We start from the raw sequence: 25,463 nt of genomic DNA on the forward strand, positions 1-25,463 counted from the left end.
CAAATTTATTAATGTTCACATGGAGGAGAACCACAGAGTAATTACCCCATATTTCCAGTGGAACCCAAATACTTATATAGCCTTATTTTAGAGGAGAGAGGGAAGATGGGGAATATAGGAAATTCTGTTGAGGGATGATAACTGATTACTAGGGAGAATGAGTGATCTAGGAGGAGAGATTAACTTGAGAGACAGGCATTATCTTATGAAAAAATGTGTTCAGGTGTGGTTACATTCTTGGTCTTCTTTTGGCAATAAAGAAATAATGGGGAGAGAAAGAAAAAAACATTGTTCTCCTTAGTGAGTCCCTCTGATCTTCACGTAGATAGGAGAAAAGTCTCTTCCAGAGTCTGTTGATTTCGAAGGCCCTTTAATCCAAAATACTCATCATACCAGGGTGCCATATTTTGGGATAAAGTTCCCTGTGCTCCTGCAATATTTATATTTTTTATTGTAATTAATGTATTGAGAAAAAGAAAAATAGTTCAGAGCAGTCTAAGCTATGTCAGGAATGCACAATTTATCAGGCCCAGAGAGAAGAATGGAAGTTCAGTCATTCCAATCCCTACTCCCAAACCCATGCCTGAGGGCATTTGTTTCAAGTCATTTTGTTCCTGACTAGCTGCCTTACCCATTATCTTTACCTTTCTGCTCCTGGAATTTGTAATACCAGGACAATGTAAAGCCAATCAATAGCTTATGTTATTTTAAAGTAAATTCTTGTTAAATAATTTAGGAGGTTTTATTTCTTAAAAACCCCTTGTGGGGTTGGGAATGGTGGCTCACACCTGTAATCCCAGCACATTGGGAGACTGAGGCAGGCAGATCACCTGAGGTCAGGTGTTTGAGGCCAACCTGGCCAACATGGTGAAATCCTGTTTCTACTAAAAATACAAAAAAAAAAAAATTAGCCGGGCATGGCGGTGGGCGCCTGTAATCTCAGCTGCTTGGGAGGCTGAAGCAGAAGAATCACTGGAACCCGGGAGACGGAGACTGCAGTGAGCTGAGATTGTGCCACCGCACTCCAGTCTGGGCAACAAGAGTGAAACTCCGTCTTAAAAAATAAACAACTATGGGTATAGAACGTCAGTCATGCTCCTACACCTATGCCTGGGGGCAAGTGTTTAAAGTCATTTTGTTCCTGACTAGCTATAATATGCATATGTAAGAATAAAATGGAGCACGATATTAGACACATTGTATATGCACAGAAAGGATCAGTTCCTTAGCTATCTTAGGAGGCAGAGTTAGATCAGTGGCTTAAATTTTTTTTTTTAACTTCACTGTGCCTAAGAACAACCCTGGAAGTTATTTTTAAAATGGAGATTCCAGGGCCCCATCTCTTAAATCTGCAAATCCGTGAGTTTGGAGTAGAAAGGCACCAAGGACAACTTTTAATGAAGATGGTCCCTGGACCCAGGTGATGGGGCACCAGGTTGTAATGGATGTGGAGGTAGGAGTTCTCTGCTCTAGTTTGCCTTTCTAAAAGATTTAACAGGCCAGGCACGTTGGCTCATGCCTGTAATCCCAGCACTTTGGGAGGCCGAGGCAGGCGGATCATGATGTCAGGAGATGGAGACCATCCTGGCTAATTCATCCATGGTGAAACCCTGTCTCTACTAAATAATACAAAAAAAATTAGCCGGGCGTGAGGGCAGGCGCCTGTAGTCCCAGCTACTCGGGAGGCTGAGGCAGGAGAATGGCGTGAACCCAGGAGGTGGAGGTTGCAGTGAGCCGAGTTCACGCCACTGCACTCCAGCCTGGGCGACAGAGTGAGACTCCATCTCAAAAAAAAAAAAAAAAAAAAAAAAAAATTAACATATGGTTTAAGGCATGATATTAATATTTTCCTTTCTATATCTTCTTAAGGCACCTGTAAAATGTGGATAATAACTAATTCTTCCTTATCATAAAATACCAAATGAGAATTCAGAGAGCAAATCTATTGCTTTTGTCCCAGGTGAAACTTTTGTAAGTTGTGACCAAGAAAAAGAGAGTCAGAGCTCAAAAAGGAGTAACACCAGGAGAAAATGTTTGGTAAAAGGGATAAATTATGTTTGAGATGAGAAAGGTACGAGCAAACACATTGAAAAGGACTGGAGACAAGCAAAACAAAGATGCAGCAGAAATATGGGGCAGAAAAGCAACCAAATATTATACTAAGTGTCTTGTGTTTACTTTGGGAATCAGGGAATGAACATTTACACACAGAGAAAAGGAATCAAAATGAAAAGCAGCAAAAGGTACAGGGACACAATGAATGAATAAATAGGAGAGGAAAACTGAATGTCAAATGCAGGAAAAGAACGGTAAAGGGGTTCTGGAATTTACATCATGCCTAATTATTCCCTTAAGATTGATGACAAAAGAAAATTCTGCTACAGGAAAAACACTAAACAATTTCTGAAGGGAAGAGCACAGAACCCAGAACCTAAAGGGCAATTCACAGTTGGGAAATTTTTCTTTTAAGTCAGCAAATGCCCACATAAGGATTTGGTTGAAGGGAATTTGATTATAAAGTCACTAGGGATGACTTAAGGCTTTTTCATGGACTCAGATGCCAGGATGAAAGACTGACTTTCAGGAATAGACCAATTTTAAGCAAATTAAAAAAAAAAATTTGTGAGAGAATAATATCTTCTGGCTATGAATGCTATTAAGACAGGATATGGGGTTTTTAAATGAATGTGTTATTTACTATATGCTGATAGAGATTACATAAATGCTAAAAATCCTGAAAAACAATTGAATGTGGAAAAATTATAGAAGTATGAAACATCTATAGAAAGTTAATTTATCAGTTTGTGCCTGTCCTCTCTATATTTCCCCGTTTTTACCCGCCCCCCCCGCCCCCCGCCCCCCGCCCCCCGCATTTCAAGCAGGAAGCCATGCTGTGTATTCTCTTTGTCAGGAGAGTTGTGTAGCTGTTTAGTTTAGTTTAAAAGCAAAAGTCGGCCGGGCGCGGTGGCTCAAGCCTGTAATCCCAGCACTTTGGGAGGCCGAGGCGGGCGGATCACAAGGTCAGGAGATCGAGACCACAGTGAAACCCCGTCTCTACTAAAAATACAAAAAATTAGCTGGGCGCGGTGGCGGGCGCCTGTAGTCCTAGCTACTCAGGAGGCTGAGGCAGGAGAATGGCGTGAACCCAGGAAGCGGAGCTTGCAGTGAGCTGAGATCGCGCCACTGCACTCCAGCCTGGGCAACAGCGTGAGACTCCGTCTCAAAAAAAAAAAAAAAGAAAAAATAAATAAATAAATAAATAAAATAAAAGCAAAAGTCAGTTATATTCAACAAGCTCTTTCTATCTTTTGTAAAAACCAAAATTCATCTAAGATATTGAAGAAGGAAATTTTCCCTGATCCCCTCACAGGCAGGAACTGCAGTATGGGCTCTGGAGCTAGCCAGCCACTTTGGTGTTCGCAGGGGCAAACTCCACTAACTTGAACTGCCAGGGGTTGTGCTCAACCCTTCGAAGGAGGGAGCACACAGGTGAGTGGGTGCAGGAGCCGGGGTGAGTGTTTTTGAGCACCAGCAGGAGCAAAACTCCATGTGGTTCCCGAAGCAGCATCCAGGCAGGGAGTACTGGCAACCCCTGAAGCCCCAGGAGTGTTACAGTCAGCTCTCTGTTACCTCTGCCATCTGCAGATGGCTTAAGTGTTAACAGCTCAGTGGCCTTCTGCCTTTTTGCATGAGGCAGCTGCTTTCTGCCAGTGAGGGCACAGGGTCAGTGTGACAGCCTTTTGCATCTGCACCCATGGTACCTGAGCTCATGTTCAGCCATCTGGAAAAAATCAGGTTGCATGAATGAATTGAAGGGTGGTGAATGCAGAGGATTTTATTGCCTGTGTAAGTGGCTCTCAGTGGGAAGGGGACCTGGAAAGGGGAAGGAGCAGGAAGGTGATCTTCTCTTCTCTGAAGCCATGCTGTCAAGTTGTCCCTCTGAAGTCAAGCTGCTTTTCTCCAATGTCAAACTGCAGTCTCTGATTTCCAGCTGCTTCTCCTCTTCTCTGCTCTCTGCTGGTGGAGACTGGGGTTTTTATGGGCACAGGATTGGGGTGGGGCAGGCCATGGGTGGTTTTGGAAAAGGCAACATTTGAGCAGGAAAACAGGAATGCATGTTCACACTTTGGGCCAGGTTCTAGGCTTGAGAGTGGGGCCCTCACCAGGTACCCACCCTCTTCTGCTAAGAATTTCCCTGCCTCCTGTCCCTATCAATATTATGGTAGGTGCCTCCAATGGGGAGGGGGAAAAGACAGCCAGAAAGAAAGGTATCAGCTATGCCAGTGGAGTTTTAAAATGTTCTAAAGGGCTTTCAAAGATGAAAAGGTACTACAGTACTTAACAATTGTGGTGCTTTTAATAATATCCAATATATTCAAGTTGCAAATGTAAAACTAGTTTTTCTTAAACCATTAAACACTACTTTGAAATCTAATGATTTTATTTTATTTTATTTTATTGTGGATTAAAAAAAAATAAAATAGTTCATACTGTAACCAGCAAAGGGGGTCTGGTTGCTCACTGCTTGTAGAAAGAAGCCAAAATAACAAGAGTGAGGCGTGATAAAAAGAGGGTGAATTTTTTTATCCATGCTAACAAGGAAAAGAGTGCCAGAATTCTTTCTAACAACTGGCACTGTCCAGTTTATGGAGGGAACACGGGGATTTTAAAGAGAGGGGTTTGGAATGCAGGATAGGAGGTGTCAAGTGGTGTGACCTGCTCTGATGGCTTGTCTGGAATTATTGTTCCATCTGGTGAAGGGGCTAGCATCACTGTGGGCCCAATCAGGTTACAAATTAATCTCAGTGGATCTTGCACTCAGTCTTCAGCAGGGAGTGAGTTCTGGCCTTGAAGTAATCTTTTGCTTGGGATAGAATTCTGGAGGTGTCTGATTCATGTCAGGATCTGGCCCCTGAAGCTACTAAAGAAAGATATGACCAGATAAGTGAGCACGGTGTGTGTTAACAAGCATTTGAAATAAATATCATAAGGCATGGGAGCATAAAGTGGGAAAGGGAAGGCAGTGGAGGTTCACGGCACATTTCAAGGCACATTTCATGAGGCTATATTTCAAGAGGAAGAAATAAACAATTGTAGTTTGTCTTAAAGCTACATCATGAGACTGAGGAGAAAGGAAGAAAGAAAAAAAGTTTTAAAACGTGGTTTGAAGCTAAGCCACTTGGTTACAATACTACAGAAAAATATATGTGTATGTATGTGTGTATACACATATATATAAAATGACACATATAAAATTATATACATTTTTTTTTTTTTGAGACGGAGTTTCACTCATGTTGCCCAGGCTGGGGTGCAGTGGTATGATCATGGCTCACTGCAACCTCCGCCTCCTGGGTTCAAGTGATTCTCCTGCCTCAGCCTCCCGAGTAGCTGGGATTATAGGCGCCTGCCACCACACCTGGCTAATGTTTTGTATTTTTAGTAGAGATGGGGTTTCACCATGTTGGCCAGGCTGGTCTCAAACTCCGGACCTCAGGTGATCCACCTGCCTTGGCCTCCCAAAGTGCTGGGATTACAGGCGTTAGCCACGGGCCCAGCCCTATAAAACTGTATACATATATGATTTAAAGAATAATACGGTTGCTGGATGTGGTGGCTCATGCTTGTAATTCCAACACCTTGAGAGCCCAAGGCAGGAGGATTGCTTGAGTCCAGGAGTTCAACACCAACTTGAGAAAACAGAAAGAGCCTGTCCTTACAAAAAATAAACAAATGAGCTGGGTGTGGTGGCAAGGGCTTGTAGTCCCAGCTACCTGTGAGGCGGAGGTGGGAAGATCCCATGAGCCTGGGAGGTCAAGGCTGCAGTGAGCTGTGATCGCACCACTGCACTCCAGCCTGGGTGACAGAGCGAGACCCTGTCTCAAAACAAAACAAAACAAAACAAAAAATAATAATAGTAAATATCCATGTAGCCACAATCCAGCTTAAAAAGGAACATTGTCTTTCAGATCCTTTGAGCCCCTCCTGATCCCCTTCTCTTCCTCTGCCACTCCTTCCAAAAATAACTACCTATTTTATTTTCATATTTGCAGTTCCTTTGCTTTCCATAATAGGTTTTCTTTTTTTGGTAGAGTGTGCTTAGATCTATCTATAATAGCTTTGTCCACAAATGTATGTGTGTATTCCTAAACCATATTGTTCAGTTGTCTGCTTTCAAACTTACTTGGTGTCATGTTTTACATTTGTTTGTAATTTGCTTTTTTTACTCAACATTGTATTTCCAAGACTCAACAAAGTTATTCCATCTGGTTATAGTTAACTTGTTTTTCACTGCCTTATAATATTCCATAACTTGAATAAATGATAATTTATATGACTACCCTCCTGTGAGTAGACATTTGGGTTATTTTCAGTTTTTGTTTTGTTTTGTCTTGCTATTGCAAACAAGGCTACTGTAAACATTCTTGCACATATCTCTTAGTGTATACATGTAGGAATCTTTTTAGGGTAAATATCTAGGAGCAGAATCACTGGGTTGTAAGGAATGCCAAATAGTGTTTCAAACAATTCTACTGCTTTACATTCCCTCAAGCAACATGGTCTTCATCTTCCCCAACTTTTTCATCATTAGCAATCTGCTGGAGGATAAAAATCCTTTCATTTATTCTGGATTAATGTTCAATTAATTCATAAGTTCAATATTAAAATTCCTTAAACAGTTAATCCTCCACTTACAAAAAAATTATCTTAACCATTGTAAACTATATTGACAAATTTAAGATTCATGTTTATCTGAGCCACTTCAAACAACTAACAGGGCAGACTTATAATTCAATAAGCAAAATCTAAGATTTATAACTATTATTAGTCTAACGAATGAAAATCATTTATTTGTTAAATCAGGGCTATCTTAAACATTCAAGCACTATTTAAACATTTAATTATCTTACATATTTCAAAATAAAATCTGAAGTCTAGCTTCAAATTAAAATCTGATGTCTAGCATCAAATTGTCTTAAAGTTTCCTAATTTAAACCACAAGCTAATATATCGCATCCTCTTTAACTTTTTAAATACTTAAAATAATAGGCCAGGGGTGTTTGCTCATGACTGTAATCTCAGCACTTTGGGAGGCCAAGGTGGGAGGACCACTTGAGGTTAGAAGTTTAAGATGGTCCTGGGCGACATAGTGAGACTCTGTCTCTATAAAAAATACAAAGATTAGCTGGGTGTATTGGTATATGCCTGTAATCCCAGCTACTTGGGAGGCTGAGGCAGGAGGGTCTTTTGAGCCTGGGAGGTCAAGGCTGCAATGAGCCATGATTATACTACTGCACTCCAGCCTGGGCAACAAAGCAAGAATCTGTCTCAAAAAAAGAAAAAAAATCCACAAATATAACAGCAGTAATTACAACATATATCACTAAACCTAACCATTATTATTATGAATTTGATTTACTTCATCATTGTAAATTGACTTACCTATGGGGCATATACATACATATATATGTTTATGTATATGTTTCTGTGTGTGTGTGTGTGTGTACATATATATGAGCATGTGTAGGCTACAGATCCCAAACTGCTTTATAGATCACTGGTTAGATATGATACCTCAGTCAAAATTAGATGTTACTTCCAAGACCATTCCATCAAAGAAATACATGAAACCATGGAGTTCTTATTGGGACTTCAGCTTGTTCTATTTATTTTCAAAATTATCTATTGCTTTATAATAAACTCCCCCAAGACTTAGTGTCTTAAAAAAACCATCATTTTATACCTGATGTATTTTGAGTCAGAAATTCAAGCAGAAATCGAATAGGTGATTCTTTTGCTCCATAAGGCTTTAACTAGAAGGTAATTTGGTGGTATTCGGCTGGTGGCTGGGTTGTGCTGGGGAGTCCAAAACAGTGTAACTCATTTGTCTGGTGTCTTCATGTGGACAACAAGGAGGCTGGGCTTAGGTAGTTTCCTTTTCACATACTCTCTCCTGCAGAGTAGTTAAACTCACATGGCTGCTCAGGGATCCAAAAGGGAGCATTTCAGGAAGCCCAATAGAAGCCCTTCAGCTTTTTATGACAGTCTCAGAAATTCCAAAATCTTATTTCAGTGTATTCCATTGATGAAGCAAGTCACTGAATCCAGTCTAGATTAAAGGATTAAGGAATTAGACCCCATTTCTCCATGGGAGGAGTGTCAAAGAATTTGAAGCCATCCTTAATCCACTGCAACTGAGCTCTGCTTGCTATGTCAACTGCTGAGACTATACTCAAGCTGATCCTCTAGAATTTAGTTTCTCAGGAAATGTGTTGCCAACATATTTCAAATTTCACATTTTCTAAAGTTTTACAGTAAATGTTTTTAAAACTTAATTACCTGATTTGGCAAAATAGGAGTCTGTACTTCCCACCAGCTTGCAGCTCATCTCTTAGCGAATTATTAGAGTTAATTATATGCTCCACCACTCTCTCCAATCTGGCCTAGAACACAATTTAAATTTTTCTTTTCATCTGCTTCTCCAGGCACAGTTATAACCATTATATTACATCTTTTATTGGGAAAGGTCAGAAGTTGTCAGATCCCAGAATGTTAGCACCAGAGATGTGGTAAGACAAAAGAGGATACGTAGGGAAGCTGGACTAGAGGCACAGGAACCACCAACTAGCAACATATTTCTATTCCCCAAGCAGGCAGGCAGCAGAGTTATTGGATCTAAAGGACTGGTCAAGGGTTGGTAGCAATGGTTGTTTCAGTAGTAAGCAGTATGAACTGATAATTTATATCTGGATGTCCAAAGGGGGCTCCACAATACATGTGGCTTTTGGACAACGCTGGGAGTCACAATAATGACTGAGAATGGATTACCCTCCACCCTCATTAACTTGAGATTTAGAATTATTTTTAAATTTCCTTTAAAAAAATAACATGGTATTTTTTGCACACCTGAGCTTGTGGAAAAAATTCATGCTGGTCTCAGCTGGAGCCTTAATACTCTGTCAATTCTCTTACTCAATACTCTGCCAATTATTTGGTGAAAATGCCCTATCTCACCCCACCTCTCACCCCAAGTAGCTATTACAAACTTCTACCATTCTCAAGGCCCCTACTCTCAATTGATAGCCCTGTTTCCTTCTTAGCAGGAAACTCAATATCTTGTCTATCTGATGTGGTTTGCTGTGTCCCCACCCAAATCTCATCTTGAGTTGTAGCTCCCATAATTCCCACATTCTGTTGGAGGCACCCTGTGGGAGGTAGTTGAATCATGGAGGTGGGTCTTTCCCATGCTGTTCTTGTGATAGGTCGCATGAGATATGATGTTTTTATAAAGGAGAGTTCCCCTACACAGGCTCTCTTGCCTGCTGCCACGTAAGATGTGACTTTGCTTCTCATTCACCTTCAGCCATGATTATGAGTCATCCCCAGCCACGTGGAACTGTGAGTCAATTAAACCTCTTTCTTTTATAAATTACCCGGTCTTGGGTATGTCTTTATTGGCAGTGTGAGAACAGACAAATACACCGTCTGTTCCCTAAATTTACCTATGCCCATGTGCATTCTTCCCTAATTAGTACATGCCTTCTTCTTTGAGTTTTACATCAATATATTCAAGCTAAACCCCACAAGAGGCTGAGACAAGAATATAGTAGTGGGAAGAGGATAACCTACCTTAAATAGAAAAGTCAGGAAAGACTTTAGACAGGTACAAATTGAGACCTGAAAAAATAAGGACCTAGCCAAAAAAACCAAAAGAGTGAACCAAGCAGAGAAAGGCAAAAGCCCTAAAGCTGCAGAGGTGGTTTGTTCTAGGCAATCAAAGACGAGTATGGCTGAAACACCATGGGTAAAATGGAAAATGGAAAGAGGTGACATTGAAAATATGGATAATACATAGGTCATACAATGTTTAGGTCATGGTAAGAAGTGTGGATTGTATTTTAAGTACATATCACAAGATTTATGGGTTAAGTAATCAGAATTTGGGAGGATGCTGGATTGGTTGACTGAGACAAGGAAGTTTGAAGGTAGTAGGGACAGGTTTAAGGGAAAACAAAGATATCCATTTTAGACATATTGAGTGTCTGTGAGACACCCAAGTGGATATGTCAGTTAAAATTTAAATCTTACATTAGGAATAGTGTTCAAAGTCAGCATGTAAATTAAATGCTTGCATGATACAACTCTACCTAAATAATAGAATATGTGAAAAGAAAAGTTCTGGGCTGGGCATGGTGACTCACGCCTGTAATCCCAGTGCTTTGGGCTTAGGCGGGAGGATCACTTGAGGCCAGGAGTTCAAGACCAGCCTGGGCAACATCCATAGCAACACACTGTCTTTATTTTTAAAAAAATACAAAAATTAGCTGGGCATGAGCCTGGAGTCCTCACTACTCAGGAGGCTAAGGTGGGAGGATCACTTAAGCCCAGGAGTTTCAGGCTGCAGTGAGCTATGATCATGCCACTGCATTCAGCCTGGAATACAGAGTAAGACTCTGTCTCAAAAAAAAGAAAAAAAAAAGATATTCTGAGCTGGAGATATAAATTTTGGACTTATCAGTCTATAGATGGGAGTTAAAAGCACCGCTGATAAAGCTGGGCACAGTGGCTCACACCTGTAATCTCAGCACTTTGGGCAGCTGAGGCGGGCAGATGGCTTGAATCCAGGAGTTTGAGACTAGCCTGGGCAACATGATGAAACCCCGTCTCTACAAAAAATACAAAAAGTAGCCAGGCGTGGTGGTGCATGCTTGTGGTCCCAGCTACTTGGGAGGCTAAGGCAGGACAATACCTGAGACCCGGGAGGTGGAGGTTGCTGTGAGCTATGATCGTGACATTGCATTCCAGCCTGGGCAACACAGATCCTGTCTGAAAAAAACAAACAAACAAAAAACACTGGAAATTAATAAGATTACTTATGAAGAAAATGTATAAAAAATGTATGAAGAAGAATGAGCCTAGAACTGAACTGTAATTTACTTCAGTATTTAGAGAAAAGGTAAAGAAAGATAAACAGACTGAGAAGGAACAGCTAGTGAAGTAGTTGAGAAACCCAGAGACTATGGTTTCCACGATTTCTCTGAAGATAGCCAAGAAAAGTGTTCAAGGAAAAGTCTTTAAGGATTTTAAAAGGTGCTAAGAAGCTGGGCTAAATGAAGACAGAGACGTATCTTTTACATCTAACAGCATGTACATCGTTGATGACTCTCATAAGAGAAGTGCCAGTGAAGTGATGAGTATAGTAACCAGTCAGGACTGAGTTGAAGAATTGATAAGAAGTGATAAATAAAGCTAATTTTCCAGAAGTTTTACTGTGAAAAGGTTCAGAGAAATGGTGGTAGCTAGAGGATAATAAATAGTGAAAGGCTTTAAAAAGCATTCTTTTAAAATGTGGATGGGAAAGAGTGGTGATACAGGACAGGGAAGGCGTAACTGAAAAGATGAAGGGCTTGAAGAAAGTAGAAGTAGGATCCAGAACACAAACAGTGGGAGAAGGAACATATCCTTCATCTGTTAGGGAAGGAAAGAAAAGATGGCATACATAATGAAGTATACAAATTTTGATAGTGGGAAGATGAGAGTGCTCCTGTCTGATGAATTCCCTCAAATTAAATATAAAATATTGTCATCAGGTGAGTGGGAAGGAAGGTATAAAATAATTGACTCAAAGTGGAAAACTGCACTTACTTGGTAAATAAAATAATATTTCCAGGTCATGTTGAGTGTCTCAATTGAAGTTTATAATTACGAATTTAATGTGAAACCTCTCCTACAGTGCACACAGAAAAACCTCTCCTCTTATGCACACAGAAAATGTATATATAGTAATTTCAGTTGTAGCACTTTGTATTATCAAATGACAGAAAACCAAATGTTCATCAACAGCAACATTATCTCAATAAATGATACATTTTTTGGGGTACTACTACATATTGAAATACTATGTATCTATTAAAAGAAATAAGTAAATTTGTGATGATAGGGAAAGAATTCTAAGATATATAATTGAGCGAAAAGAACAAAGTGCAGAATAATTCATACCATACTGCTCATGTTTACATTAACAATATAGAGGAGAGAGAAGGGAAATATAAATTTGAGGTCTTTGAGGAAACCAAATAAACCAAAATCTTCCCTGCTAGAGTTCTGAACAACTGAGAAAGGAGACAAAGAAATAAGATAGAAGAAGCCAAATTATCACCTTTATTAAGCAGATACATTAATGAATATACTTTACACATGTGGGCAAATGAGTTTCCTACTACCAAACCACAGAATTAGCGCATTCACCCACCCACAGTGCAGCACTGCACCAGGGCAGGCCTCTTCCCATCTTGGCACAAGGTCAGAGGATTACAGAGAAATGTATGGGTGTATTACCTACCTGCAAAGAGTAGGTAAAAAGAAGGAATTGAGTTGAGCATGCCCAGTATATTCTTCCCAAATTTTCCAGTCACACAAGTTTCTCTACCTCTCTAAGCAGAATGAATAAAGAAGTAAAGCTAGGTATTAGCAAAAGAGTCATAATAATCACCCACAGAAATTAAGCTAGTCAAATAGGAAGGTAGAATAAAGAAGGGGTTGATTGATAACAAAAATCAGTGGGTTAAGGTATTGAGAGTCTGCATTAAATCAACAAATTGTGGCTATACGAGTTCTACAGAAAAAAAAGCACAAAAGATAAAAGGATATTAGTCAAAAAGTCAAACATTTCAGCCAAGATTTCAGAGATAGTGCAGACTTCAGTTCTGATAAATTTGGGAAATGGCTATGGGAGTGTGCCCAGAGTAAAATGCAAGAAAAGGTGTGGAGGTGAGATCAAGGAACTAAGAAAGCAGGTATAGAATGGGTTATCTGCAAGGAAAAAAATTTAAGCAGCAGGAGCAGAAGGAGGTGAAACGTGAACTGTGAACCAAAAGCTAAAGTCTTCAGTGGATGAAAGGGGAGGGAGGACATTAAATATTAGCAATAAGCGGGGAAGAAGAGGGAATGAATTTTGAGGAAAGAGATAACCTATAGGAAGCTGGCAGTAAAATGGTTTGAAAGCAACAATAGGACACAAAGACATCTATTCCAACTCTTAGCCCTAAGATACTCAGGGGAGAGAAAAAAGAGGTGAAACAAACCCCTCTGAGCTAAAGGAGCATGTCTAACCCAAAGCAAGGAAGCCAAGAACCTTGAAAAAAGGTTAGGGGAATTGCTAACGAGAACAACCAGTTTAGAGAAGAACATAAATGACCTGGTGGAGCTGAAAAACACAGGATGAGAACTTCGGGAAGCATACACAATATTGATAGCCAAATCGATCAAGTGGAAGAAAGGATATCAGAGATTGAAGATCAACTTAATGAAATGAAGCGTGAAGACAGGATCAGAGAAAAAGGAATGAAAAGGAACAAACAAAGCCTCTGAGAAATATGGGACTATGTGAAAAGACCAAACCTACATTTGATTGGTGTACCTGAAAGTGAGGGGGAAGAATGGAACCAAGTTGGAAAACACTTTTTAGGATACTATCCAGCAGAACTTCCCCAACCTAGCAAGACAGGCCAACATTCAATTCAGGAAATACAGAGAACACCACAAAGATATTCCTTAAGAAGAGCAGCCCCAAGACACATAATTGTCAGATCCACCAAGGTTGAAATGAAGGAAAAAATGTTAAGGGCAGCCAGAGAGAAAGGTCGGTTTACCCACAAAGGGCTGAAGCCCATCATCCAACAGCGGATCCCTCTGCAAGCCAGAAGAGAGTAGGGACCAATATTCAACATTCTTAAAGAAAAGAATTTGCAACCCAGAATTTCATATCCAGCCAAACTAAGCTTCACAGATGAAGGAGAAATAAAACCCTTTACAGACAAACAAATGCTGAGGGAATTTGTCACCACCAGGCCTGCCTTACAAGAGCTTCTGAATGAAGCACTAAATATGGAAAGGAACAACGGGTACCTGCCACTGCAAAAATATACCAAATTGTAAAGACCATTGACACTGTGAAGGAACTGCATCAATTAACGGGCAAAATAACCAGCTAGCATCATAATGACGGGATCAAATTCACACATAACAATATTATCCTTAAATGTAAATGGGCTAAATGCCCCAATTAAAAGACATAGACTGGCAAATTGGATAAAGAGTCAAGACCCATCATTGTGCTATATTCAGGAGACCCATCTCACATGCAAAGACACACATAGGCTCAAAATAAAGGGATGCAGGAATATTTACCAAGCAAATGGAAAGCAAAAAAAAAAAAAAAGAAAAAAAAAAGAAAAAAGAAAAAAAGAAAAAACAAACAAAAAAATGGGTTGCAATCCTAGTCTCTGATAAAACAGACTTAAACCAGCAACATCAAAAAAGACAAAGAAGGCCATTACATAATGGTAAAGGGATCAACGCAACAAGAAGAACTAACTATGCTAAATATGTATGCACCTAATATAGGAGCACCCAGATTCATAAAGCAAGTTCTAGGAGACCTACAAAAAGACTTAGACTCCCACGCAATAATCATGGGAGACTTTAACACCCCAGTGTCAATATTAGACAGATCAATGAGACAGAAAATTAACAAGGATATTCAGAACTTGAACTCAGCTCTGCACCAAGCAGACCTAATAGACATCTACAGAACTCTCCACCCCAAATCAATAGAATATGCATTCTTCTCAGCACCACATTGCTCTTTATCTAAAACTGACCACATAATTGGAAGTAAAACACTCCTCAGCAAATGCAAAAGAACAGAAATCATAACAAACAGTCTCTCAGACCACGATGCAATCACATTAGAACTCAGGATTAAGAAACTCACTCAAGGCACAGTGGCTCACATCTGTAATCCCAGCACTTTGGGAGGCTGAGGCAGGTGGATCAAGAGGTCAGGTGATTGAGGCCATCCTGGCTAACATGGTAAAACCCTGTCTCTACTGAAAATACAAAAAATTAGCTGGGTGTGGTGGCAGGCATCTGTAGTCCCAGCTACTCAGGAGGCTAAGGCAAGAGAATGGTGTGAACCCGGGAGGCAGAGCTTGCAGTGGGCTCAGATCATGCCACTGCACTCCAGTCTGGGCAACAGAGCAAGACTCTGTTTCAAAACAAAAACAACAATAAAAAAAAGAAACTCACTCAAAACCACACAACTACATGGAAACTGAAGAACCTGCTCTTGAATGACTACTGGGTAAATAACGAAATTAAAGTAGAAATAAATAAGTTCTTTGAAACCAATGAGAATAAAGGCACAACATACCAGAATCTCTGGGACACAGCTAAAGCAGTATTTAGAGGAAAATTTATAGGACTAAATGCCCACAGGAGAAAGCAGGAAAGATCTAAAATCGACACCCTAACATCACAATTTAAAAAATTAGAGAAGCAAGAGCAAACAAATTCAAAAGCTAGCAGAAGACAATAAACAACTAAGATCAGAGCAGAACTTAAGGAGATAGAGACATGAAAAACCCTTCAAAAAATAAATGAATCCAGGAGCTGGGTTTTTGAAAAGATCAACAAAATAGATAGACTGGTAGCAAGACTAATAAAGAAGAAAAGAGAGAAGAATAAAATAGGCACAATAAGAAAGGACAAAGGGGATATCACCACTGATCCCACAGAAATACAAACTACCATCAGAGAATACTATAAACACCTCTACGCAAATAAACTAGAAAATCTAGAAGAAATAGATAAATTCCTAGACACACACACCCTCCCAAGACTAAACCAGGAAGAATTTGAATCCCTGAATAGAACAATAACAATTTCTGAAATTGAGGCAGTAATTAATAGCCTACCAACCAAAAAAAGCCCAGGACCAGGTGGATTCACAGACGAATTCCACCAGAGGTACAAAGAGGAGGTGGTATTATTCCTTCTGAAACCATTCCAAACAATAGAAAAAGAAGGACTCCTCCCTAACTCATTTTATGAGGCCAGCATCATCCTGATACCAAAACCTGGCAGAGACACAAAAACAAAAAGAAATGTCAGGCCAATAACCCTGATGAGCATCAGTGCGAAAATCATTAATAAAATACTGGCAAACCGAATCCAGAGGCACATCAAAAGGCTTATCCATCACGACCAAGTTGGCTTTATCCCTGGGATACAAGGCTAGTTCAACATACACAAATTAGTAAAAGTAAACCATCACATAAACAGAACCAATGACAAAAACCACATGATTATCTCAATAGATGCAGAAAAGGCCTTCAACAAAATTCAATGCCGTTTCATGCTAAAAACTCTCAATAAACTAGGTATTGATGAAACATATCTCAAAATAATAAGAGCTATTTATGACAGATCCACAGCCAATATCATACTGAATGGGCAAAAGCTGGAAGCATTCCCTTTGAAAACCAGCACAAGACAAGGATGCACTATCACTCTCTCACCACTCCTATTCAGCATAGTATTGGAAATTCTTGCCAGGGCAATCAGGCAAGAGAAAGAAATAAAGGTATTCAAATAGGAAGAGAGGAAGTCAAATTGTCTCTGTTTGCAGATGACATGACTGAATATTTAGAAAGCCCCATCATCTCAGCCCAAAATTTCCTTAAGTTGATCAGCAACTTCAGCAAGTTCTCAGGATACAGAATCAATGTGCAAAAATCACAAGCATTCCTATACACAAATAATAGAGAGCCAAATCATGAATGAACTCCCATTCACAATTGCTACAAAGAGAATAAAATATCTAGGAATACAATTTACAAGGGATGTGAGAGACCTCTTCAAGGAGAACGACAAACCACTGCTCAAGGAAATAAGAGAGGACACAAACAAATGGAAAAACATTCCATGCTCATGGATAGGAAGAATCAATATCATGAAAATGGCCATACTGCCCAAAGTGATTTATAGATTCAATGCTATCTCCATCAAGCTACCATTGACTTTCTTCACCGAATTGGAAAAAAGTACTTTAAATTTCATGTGGAACCAAAAAAGAGCCCGTATAGCCAAGGCAATCCTAAGCAAAAAGAACAAAGCTGGAGGCATCACGCTACCTGACTTCAAACTATACTACAAGGCTACCGTAACCAAAACAGCATGGTACTGGTACCAAAACAGATATATAGACCAATGGAACAGAACAGAGACCTCAGAAATAATGCCATACATCTACAACCATCTGATCTTTGGCAAACCTGACAAAAACAAACAATAGGAAAAGGATTCCCTAGGTAATAAATTATGTTGGGAAAACTGGCTAGCCACATGCAGAAAACTGAAACTGGATCTCTTCCTTATACCTTATACAAAAATTAACTTAAGATGGGTTAAAGACTTAAAAGTAAAACCCCAAATCATAAAACTCCTAGAAGAAAACCTAGGCAACACCATTCAGGACATAGGAATGGGCAAAGACTTCATGGATAAAACACCAAAAGCAATGGCAACAAAAGCCAAAATTGACAAACAGGATCTAATTAAACTAAAGAGCTTCTGCACAGCAAAAGAAACTATCATCAGAGTGAACAGGCAACCTACAGAATGAGAGAAAATTTTTGCAATGTCTCTACCTGACAAAGGGCTAATATCCAGAATCTACAAGGAACTTAAACAAATTTACAAGAAAAAAAAAAAAAAAGAAAAACCATCAAAAAGTGGGCAAAGGATATGAACAGACATTTGTCAAAAGAAAACATTTATGTGGCCAACAAACATATGAAAGAAAGCTCATCATCACTGGTCATTAGAGAAATGCAAATCAAAACCACAATGAGATACCATCTCATGCCAATTAGAATGGCAATCATTAAAAAGTCAGGAAACAACAGAGGTTGGAGCGGATGTGGACAAACAGGAATGCTTTTACACTGTTGGTGGGAGTGTAAATTAGTTCAACCATTGTGGAAGACAGTGTGGCAATTCCTCAAGGATCTAGAACTAGAAACACCATTTGACCCAGCAATCCCATTACTGGGTATATAACCAAAGGATTATAAATCATTCTACTGTGACACATGTACACAATTGTTTATTGCAGCACTATTCACTACAGCAAAGACTTGGTATCAACCCAAATGCCCATCAATGATAGACTGGGTAAAGAAAATGTGGCAGATATACGCCATGGAATACTATGCAGCTATAAAAAAGGATGAGTTCATGTCCTTTGCAAGGACATGGATGAAGCTGGAAACCGTCATTCTCAGCAAACTGACACAGGAATAGAAAACCAAACACTTCATGTTCTCACTCATAAGTGGGAGTTGAACAATAAGAACACATGGACACAGGGAGGGGATCATCACACAATGGGGCCTGTCGGGGGTTGGGAGACTAGGGGAGGGATAGCATTAGGAGAAATAGCTACTGTAGATGGTGGGTTGATGGGTGCAGCAAAACACCATGGCATGTGTATACCTAGGTAACAAACCTGCACGTTCTGCACATGTATCCCAGAACTTAAAGTATAATAAAAAATAAAAAATTGGGCCAGGCGTGTTGCCTCACACCTGTAATCCCAGCACTTTGGGAGGTTGATGTGGATCATCTGAGGTCAAAAGTTCAAGACCAGCCTGGCCAACAGGTGAAACCCCATCTCTACTAAAATACAAAAGTTAGCTGGACGTAGTGGTGGGTGCCTGTAATCCCAGCTATTTGGGAGGCTGAGGCAGGAAAATCACTTGAACCTGGGAGGTGGAGGTTGCTGTGAGCCGAGATCACGCCATTGCACTCCAGCCTGGGTGACACAGTGAGACTCCATCTCAAAAAAAAAAAAAAATTAAAAATTAAAAATCCTGATTCCATTGATACCCTTTTCTGAGGAGGCTGGAATCAACCCAACTGAAAGAATCAACTATGGAGATTGCCAGTTGTGTAGAATGAACAGTTTGTCAAGGAGAATCAACTATCTCATAGCTAGTTTGAAAAGAAGGCAGATATAATCTTGAACGATTCACACAAATTCATAAGGTGTTAAAGGCATGAAAATAAATTTTAAAATACTTCAAAAAAAATAAATAACAGGTGAAGGAAAAAAACAGCTTCGACGTGGGAGGGCTGCAAGAGAAGCAAGGACTTCAGAGCTCAGGGCAATTTCCATTAATTTCCATTAATACAAGGAAATTTCCAATTTCCATTAATACAAGGAAAGAGGCTGAGGTCAAGGGTGTTTTGTTGATTGCAGAGTTAAACATGCTGGGGGCATTTTGGAGATCATGATGAAAGAATTCGGAAGCTAAGGAAAAGATAAATAGGGCATTATGCACCTTGTACCCGATTTACAATTCATATAGAATCTAACTCCCTGAGTTCTGCAACATGAAGGCCCAGAGGTTGTAATTGGAGGAATATGAGAATAGGCATGTTGAGGAAGCTTGGCCCAAATGGAGATTAACAGAGGTAGAGATGTGAGACAAGATAGAACTATGTCTATCTGCTCACTGCAAGCTCCACCTCCTGGGTTCATTCTCCTGCCTCAGCCTCCTGAGTAGCTGGGACTACAGGCGCCACCATGCCCGGCTAATTTTTTGTATTTTTAGTAGAGACAGGGTTTCACCGTGTTAGCCAGGATGGTCTCGATCTCCTAACCTCGTGATCTGCCTGCCTCGGCCTCCCAAAGTGCTGGGAGGCGTGAGCCACCGCGCCCGGCCGGGACTTTAACTTTAAGGTATCAATATTTTAGTTTGTTGATAATGCAGCTTTGGAGCCAGCATTCACGATGGCTTCCCCAAGAAGTACTAAATCCTGAGATTCTTAGTTTCTAGATAGTTCTCTGTTTAATCCTCTTTTCCCTCTCCCCTCTGTTACTGCCATAGTTCAGGATCTCACTTTTTTCCCCCTGGGGTTTTGCAGAAACCAGAGTCATTATTTGCTATGCTCACCCACGCTAAACTCGTTATTTTCCCACAATGTCAATTTACCTGGCATTTTCTACCCATGCCATGCTTTCCTACCCCCACATGCCTTTGTACTTGCTCTCTTCTCCTGCCTTGTCCTTTCTCTCCTTGTTTTCCAGGTAACAACCCATCTGATTTCTACCTTAAAGCCTATTTTGAATACCATTCTGTAAACACTTTTTTGACTACTCCCACCACTTTGATTTCACAAACATTACAATTCCTCATCTGTGTCTCCGCTACTTTGCAGAAGTGATTTGTATTGTTTCCTCAATTATACTGTAAATTCCTTAGGCCAAAAGTTATTTCTTATATCTATTTCAGTCCATAGTCTTTCACACACAATAAGTTCTTACTAAGAGTTTGTTGAATAAATAATGTGATGCATCAAATGACACATCCATCTCTGTGTTTTTCACCAAAGGGTATCTCTAAATACGTTTCCTCTTTACTTTATCGTTAACATCAAAGGTAGACAGTCCCTCAATTCTCTCTTAAGTTCAATCATAAACAAAGCCCTTACTCCCAGCTTTTTTAATCCATCCAAGTGACTTCATCAGTTCTTTCATTTCCTTATTTATCTCCACACTCTCTCCTTTTCAATTTGCTTTATATTTTCTGCTGTCAAGTATATCAGGTTTCAGTTATTCATCCACAGGATTACCACCTTGACTCTATTGCTCCTTATAGATACTTCATTTGTGCCAGATCTTCCCACCAATGCGAGCTGTAAAAGCATCTGTTTATTCTTTTTGTCCATCAGGTAATTGTCAGATTGCACATACAAACACATGTGCAGAAACAAAAACAAAAAGTACAAATCTTAAAGAAGAAAGGAAATATTTTCCTAATATTCAGTAATTTTGCAAGATTGCTATACAAAAGCTAAGCCAAATTTTAGAAATTACTATTTATTTGGGCCCATTTAACATTTAGACAAAGGCCCCCTTCCTTCTCAAGCTGCGACTAATAAGCTGTAATGAATCTTTGGTCTTCTAGTCACATATATAAAACCTAGAGAATGGAGAGTTATTAATTTTTATAATAGACCTTTGAGAACCTGATGAAAGGTATATAGAGTCTCACCCCAGGAAAAAACATACTGTCATTTTTTAGTTAGTTCAGAGGTTCACAGGTCCTGTGAAGCCTAACCATAGATCCAGATGTAAAATCCACTCATCTAAAAAGTTATCAGTTATTAGAGATGGTTTAAAGGTTTCCTTTTTGCTAATTTTTATTTTCTAATTTTCATAAAATGAAAATTATTTGTGTTAAAAAAATATATATATATATTTAAAACAAGCCCATACTATATGATATGCATAAAGGATCTGGTAAAATAAATTCATCATGTAGTGAACTTGTCAAAGACTGACAGGTTTTGAATGAGGCATGACTATAATACAAGGCACTTAGTTTTCCCATCTGTAAAATGGAGTAATTAATATTAATCAGTCATCATGTCATATAGGTTAATACTTGCAAAATTCTAATAATTGTGATTTTTCTATTCTCTCCCTGGGTAGTCTCTCTGTCATTTAGGTTGTAATTTTCTTCCCTAGTCTTGAAGCAGATATAATGCCACAGCTGTTTCTTCAGCTATTCTGTTTTCTGTGAACAAACACCTGCTTAGAATGTACCTAAGGAGTTATTTCTTTGTTTTTTTGATAATTAAAGCACTGCTATAGTGATGGCCGACATCTGGATTCACTTTTAAAGACTTCGTTGTGTTTTTCTGGTTCCTGGGAGACTCATGAAGTATAACACATTAGATGGAAATGTGGTGATGTGCTTCATTTTGCAACAGCAGTTTTATTCTCACTTTGTTATTTCCCCACTGCAATGAGAGAGAGCTGCCACTCTACTGTTGCTGCTAAGAGATCAGGGGAGCTGAGTTGAGCTCTAGAAATTTAATATGCCATATAATGCCTGATTCATTTTGATTCTGGCTTTGACTTGATAAACTCACTTGGGACTGCTATAAAGAATCAATATTGGCCTGCCACCACAGTGGCTCATGTCTGTAATCCCAGCACTTTGGGGGGCTGAGGTAGGTGGATCACTTGGGGCCAGGAGTTCAAGATCAGCTTGGCCCACATGGTGAAACCCCATCTCTACTAAAAATACAAAAATTAGCTGGGCGTGGTGGTGCATTCCTGTAATCCCAGCCACTCAGGAGCCTGAGGCAGGAGGATTGCTTGAACCTGAGAGGCGGAGGTTGCAGTGAGCTGAGATTGCACTCCTGCACTCCAGCCTGGTGAGAGAGAGAGGGTGTATAAAAAAGAAAAACAAAAACAAAAGAATCAATATCCAGAGATTGAAAATTTGTATAAATTTGTGTTTGTATAAACTGGTTTTAAGATAATTTCTTTTGGAGGACAAAAAAAGTCTAAGGTCTCCAACTATTTCCAACAGTAATAGAGAAACTTGGCAAAAATATCCCAATATTATGTATAATTTCCTTAAAAGATACAGTCTTCAATTTCTGCTATATAATAATAGTTCACTAAACTTTTCTAGAGTTTGTTTTCAAGCATTATGCACCTTTGTTTACAGTGATTATAAATTACATCATTACTGCCTCCACCTTAATATTCTTCTCAGCCTGTGTTACAGGTAACAATTCTTCAAAGGAAGAAATATGTTGTCAGTCAGGGTTCACAGTTGTAAGTAATAGAAGCTAATTCTGGCTGAGTGAGGAGAAAAGAAGTTTGCTAAAAGGAGATAGGAGGACTCAGAGAATCAATGGGAGGCTAGAGGAACAGGCATGGAATTAGGCTTCCAGAAACAATGCTTAAAACTATACCATAAAACTGGTCCAATGACACAGTCACTGTCACAACTTATTATTGCCCTACCAAACACTAAATGTAACTGCTGCCACTCCCACTGCCCAGCAAGGCCACTACTGCACTAGTTGTGGCCTTGCAAGCACTGCCATCCCAAATGTCATATGCCTTTATCAGCAAATTGTATTCAAAGCAGAATCTTCCCTTTCTCAAGCTGCTAACTTCCAAATCAGTCTTCTGCAGGTATGCTGGCCCTAGCTTTGAGAGTCTAGAAAAATTTTCAGAGCTTACCTTGGGGAAGCACCACTTATATTAAGATTGGAAATTCCCTAAACATAGCAAATATATTCAAAACATCCTGAGCTACCAGAAAATATGAAAATGTTTACTACAGGGGAAAATCAATTTTAGTTAAGAGTATATGCTAAGTGCCAGATGCTTTAAATCACATTACTTAATGCTCACAAAAATAGATACTTAACTCTATTTTAGTGAAGGGAAAGCTGGGGCTCAGAAAGGATGTTACTAGGCTGAATTGTCTTGTTGGTAAAATGGAGAACACAGATTCACGCCAGGTTTTTATCCTTCTGAATTCTTCATTTTATTTTATTTTTATTTTTTATTTATTTTTTTTTTTTTGAGATGGAGTCTCGCTCTGTTGCCCAGGCTGGAGTGCAGTGGTGCGGTCTTGGGTCATGCAAGCTCTGCCTCCTCGGTTCACGCCATTCTCCTGCCTCAGCCTCCCGAGTAGCTGGGACTATAGGTGCCCGCCACCATGCCTGGCTAATTTTTTGTATTATTTGTAGAGACGGGGTTTCACCGTGTTAGCCAGGATAGTCTCGATCTCCTGACCTCGTGATTCCCCTGCCTTGGCCTCCCAAAGTGCTGGGATTACAGGCGTGAGCCAGCACGCCTGGCCCATTTTATTTTTTTACAACAGAACTCTAATTTCCACTTCTCAGCTTCTAATGTACATATAAGCAGTGGTGTACAAAGTTGTGGGGCTGAGGGGAGAGTAAAACCATCAGCTTTGGGAGCAGGCAACCAAAGATGCCTTATGTGGGAGAAAATTTAAAAACAACAGTAAAACAGACTAAAAATAGATCTGCTTTTCAATGATAATCATCATGTGATATCAATTCTAAACCATGTCAGCAATAAAATATTCCTTCTTGCTGAGGTGAACTGTTCCCCACTCCTTGGTAACCAGTACATATAGGAAGCTGCCAAGTTAATTTTCAAGACTTTTCCAAAGAGAAGTTTGTTTAGAACTTAATAAAGGTGCCATAAACAGTCTTATGTTCCTAGAGTAGACCATAAAGAAGCCATTTAATACATGATGCACTAAGTACCTATCTTTTAACATTGTTTCTAAGAATAAATGAATTCCAATTTTCATTTTGGAAGCACATCTCTCCCAATTTTGGCAGTGTGAGAAGGGGTTGTTTATCTTCTAGTAGCATCAGACCCTCTGGTAATATGACAGAACCTCCTGGGAGAGCTCCTTTGGCAGTAGAGGCTCTCTTGGCAAGATGGCTGTTGCAGATGAGGAGAAAGAAGATGGGTCTTGGTAATTTATACAGTAGAAGAGGAAAGGGCACCTCTTTAAACTGGCAAGGAAAGTAACTGTTTAGGTTAATAGGTTCAGAGAGTTTGAGATCTTGAAACATTACTTTGCACTACCACCAAATTATATGTTGAATTCATTCATAAATAGGGAACCTTGGCTGGGCACGGTGGCTCATGCCTGTAATCCCAGCACTTTTTCAGGCTGAGGTGGGAGGATCGCTTGAGCCCAAGAGTTCGAAACCAGTCTGGGCAACATAACAAGATCCTGTCTCTACAAAAATAATAATAATAATTTTTAAACATTAAAAAAATAGGGCGAAGCTGGATCAATTTTTTAGTGAGACTGGAAAACTAATGATATTAAATTTAACCTTCAGAGTTTCCAGGTATCCCTGTCATTTGTGTAAAGAAAATTACTGTCATTCTTATGTATTTTTATATATATTTTTTCAAATGTAAATCTGTGATTTGGAAAGATTAACTGACTTGTACTGTACATATAGTGGAGCCTAGTGTTACAGAAATTGAAAAACTATATTGCATATACACAAAAAGCTATTAAATGGAAGGCAGAAATACATGTGGCATATTGCACAAAAATGACTGCTTACCAATTAATAAATTAATAAAAAACAGAAAACTTTTATAGTATTAGTGAGGATTCCTCAAAGAAACAGAACCAGTAAGGTACATTTATATCCATGTGCAAACACACACACACACACACACACAGAAAGAGAAAGGCTGACACAGAGAGACAAAGTGATATTTTATCTATTTATGTATTGGAGACAGGGTTTCACTCTGTCTCCCAGAGTGGAGTGCAGTGGCTCAACCATAGCTCACTGCAGCCTCAAATTCCTGGGCTCAAGCGATCAAACTGTCTCAACCTCTAGAGTAGCTAGGATGACAGGCATGTGCCACCATGCTCAGCTAATTTTTGTACTTTTTTTGCAGAGACAAAGTATTGCTATGTATGTTGCTCAGGCTGGTCTCCAACTCCTGGCCTGAAGTGATTGTCCTGCCTCAGCCTTCTGAGTCACTGAGGTATTTATAAGGAACTGAGAAAATTCACAAGTATGGAGGTTAAGAAATTCCAAGGTCTGTTCCAGTCTAAGTATGGAGATCTGTAAATCAATATTGCCAGTGGTCTGAGTTCCGGTACAAGTCCAAAGGCAGGATGTTCCAGCTCAAAGACAAAGGCAGAGAAAGCAAATTCTCCCTTACTCAGCTTTTTGTTCTAATCAGGCCTTCTGTCGATTGGATGAGCCCCACCCACATGAAAAAG

This window comes from Macaca mulatta, chromosome 12, assembly GCF_049350105.2.
Source record: "Macaca mulatta isolate MMU2019108-1 chromosome 12, T2T-MMU8v2.0, whole genome shotgun sequence".
NCBI lineage: Eukaryota > Metazoa > Chordata > Mammalia > Primates > Cercopithecidae > Macaca > Macaca mulatta.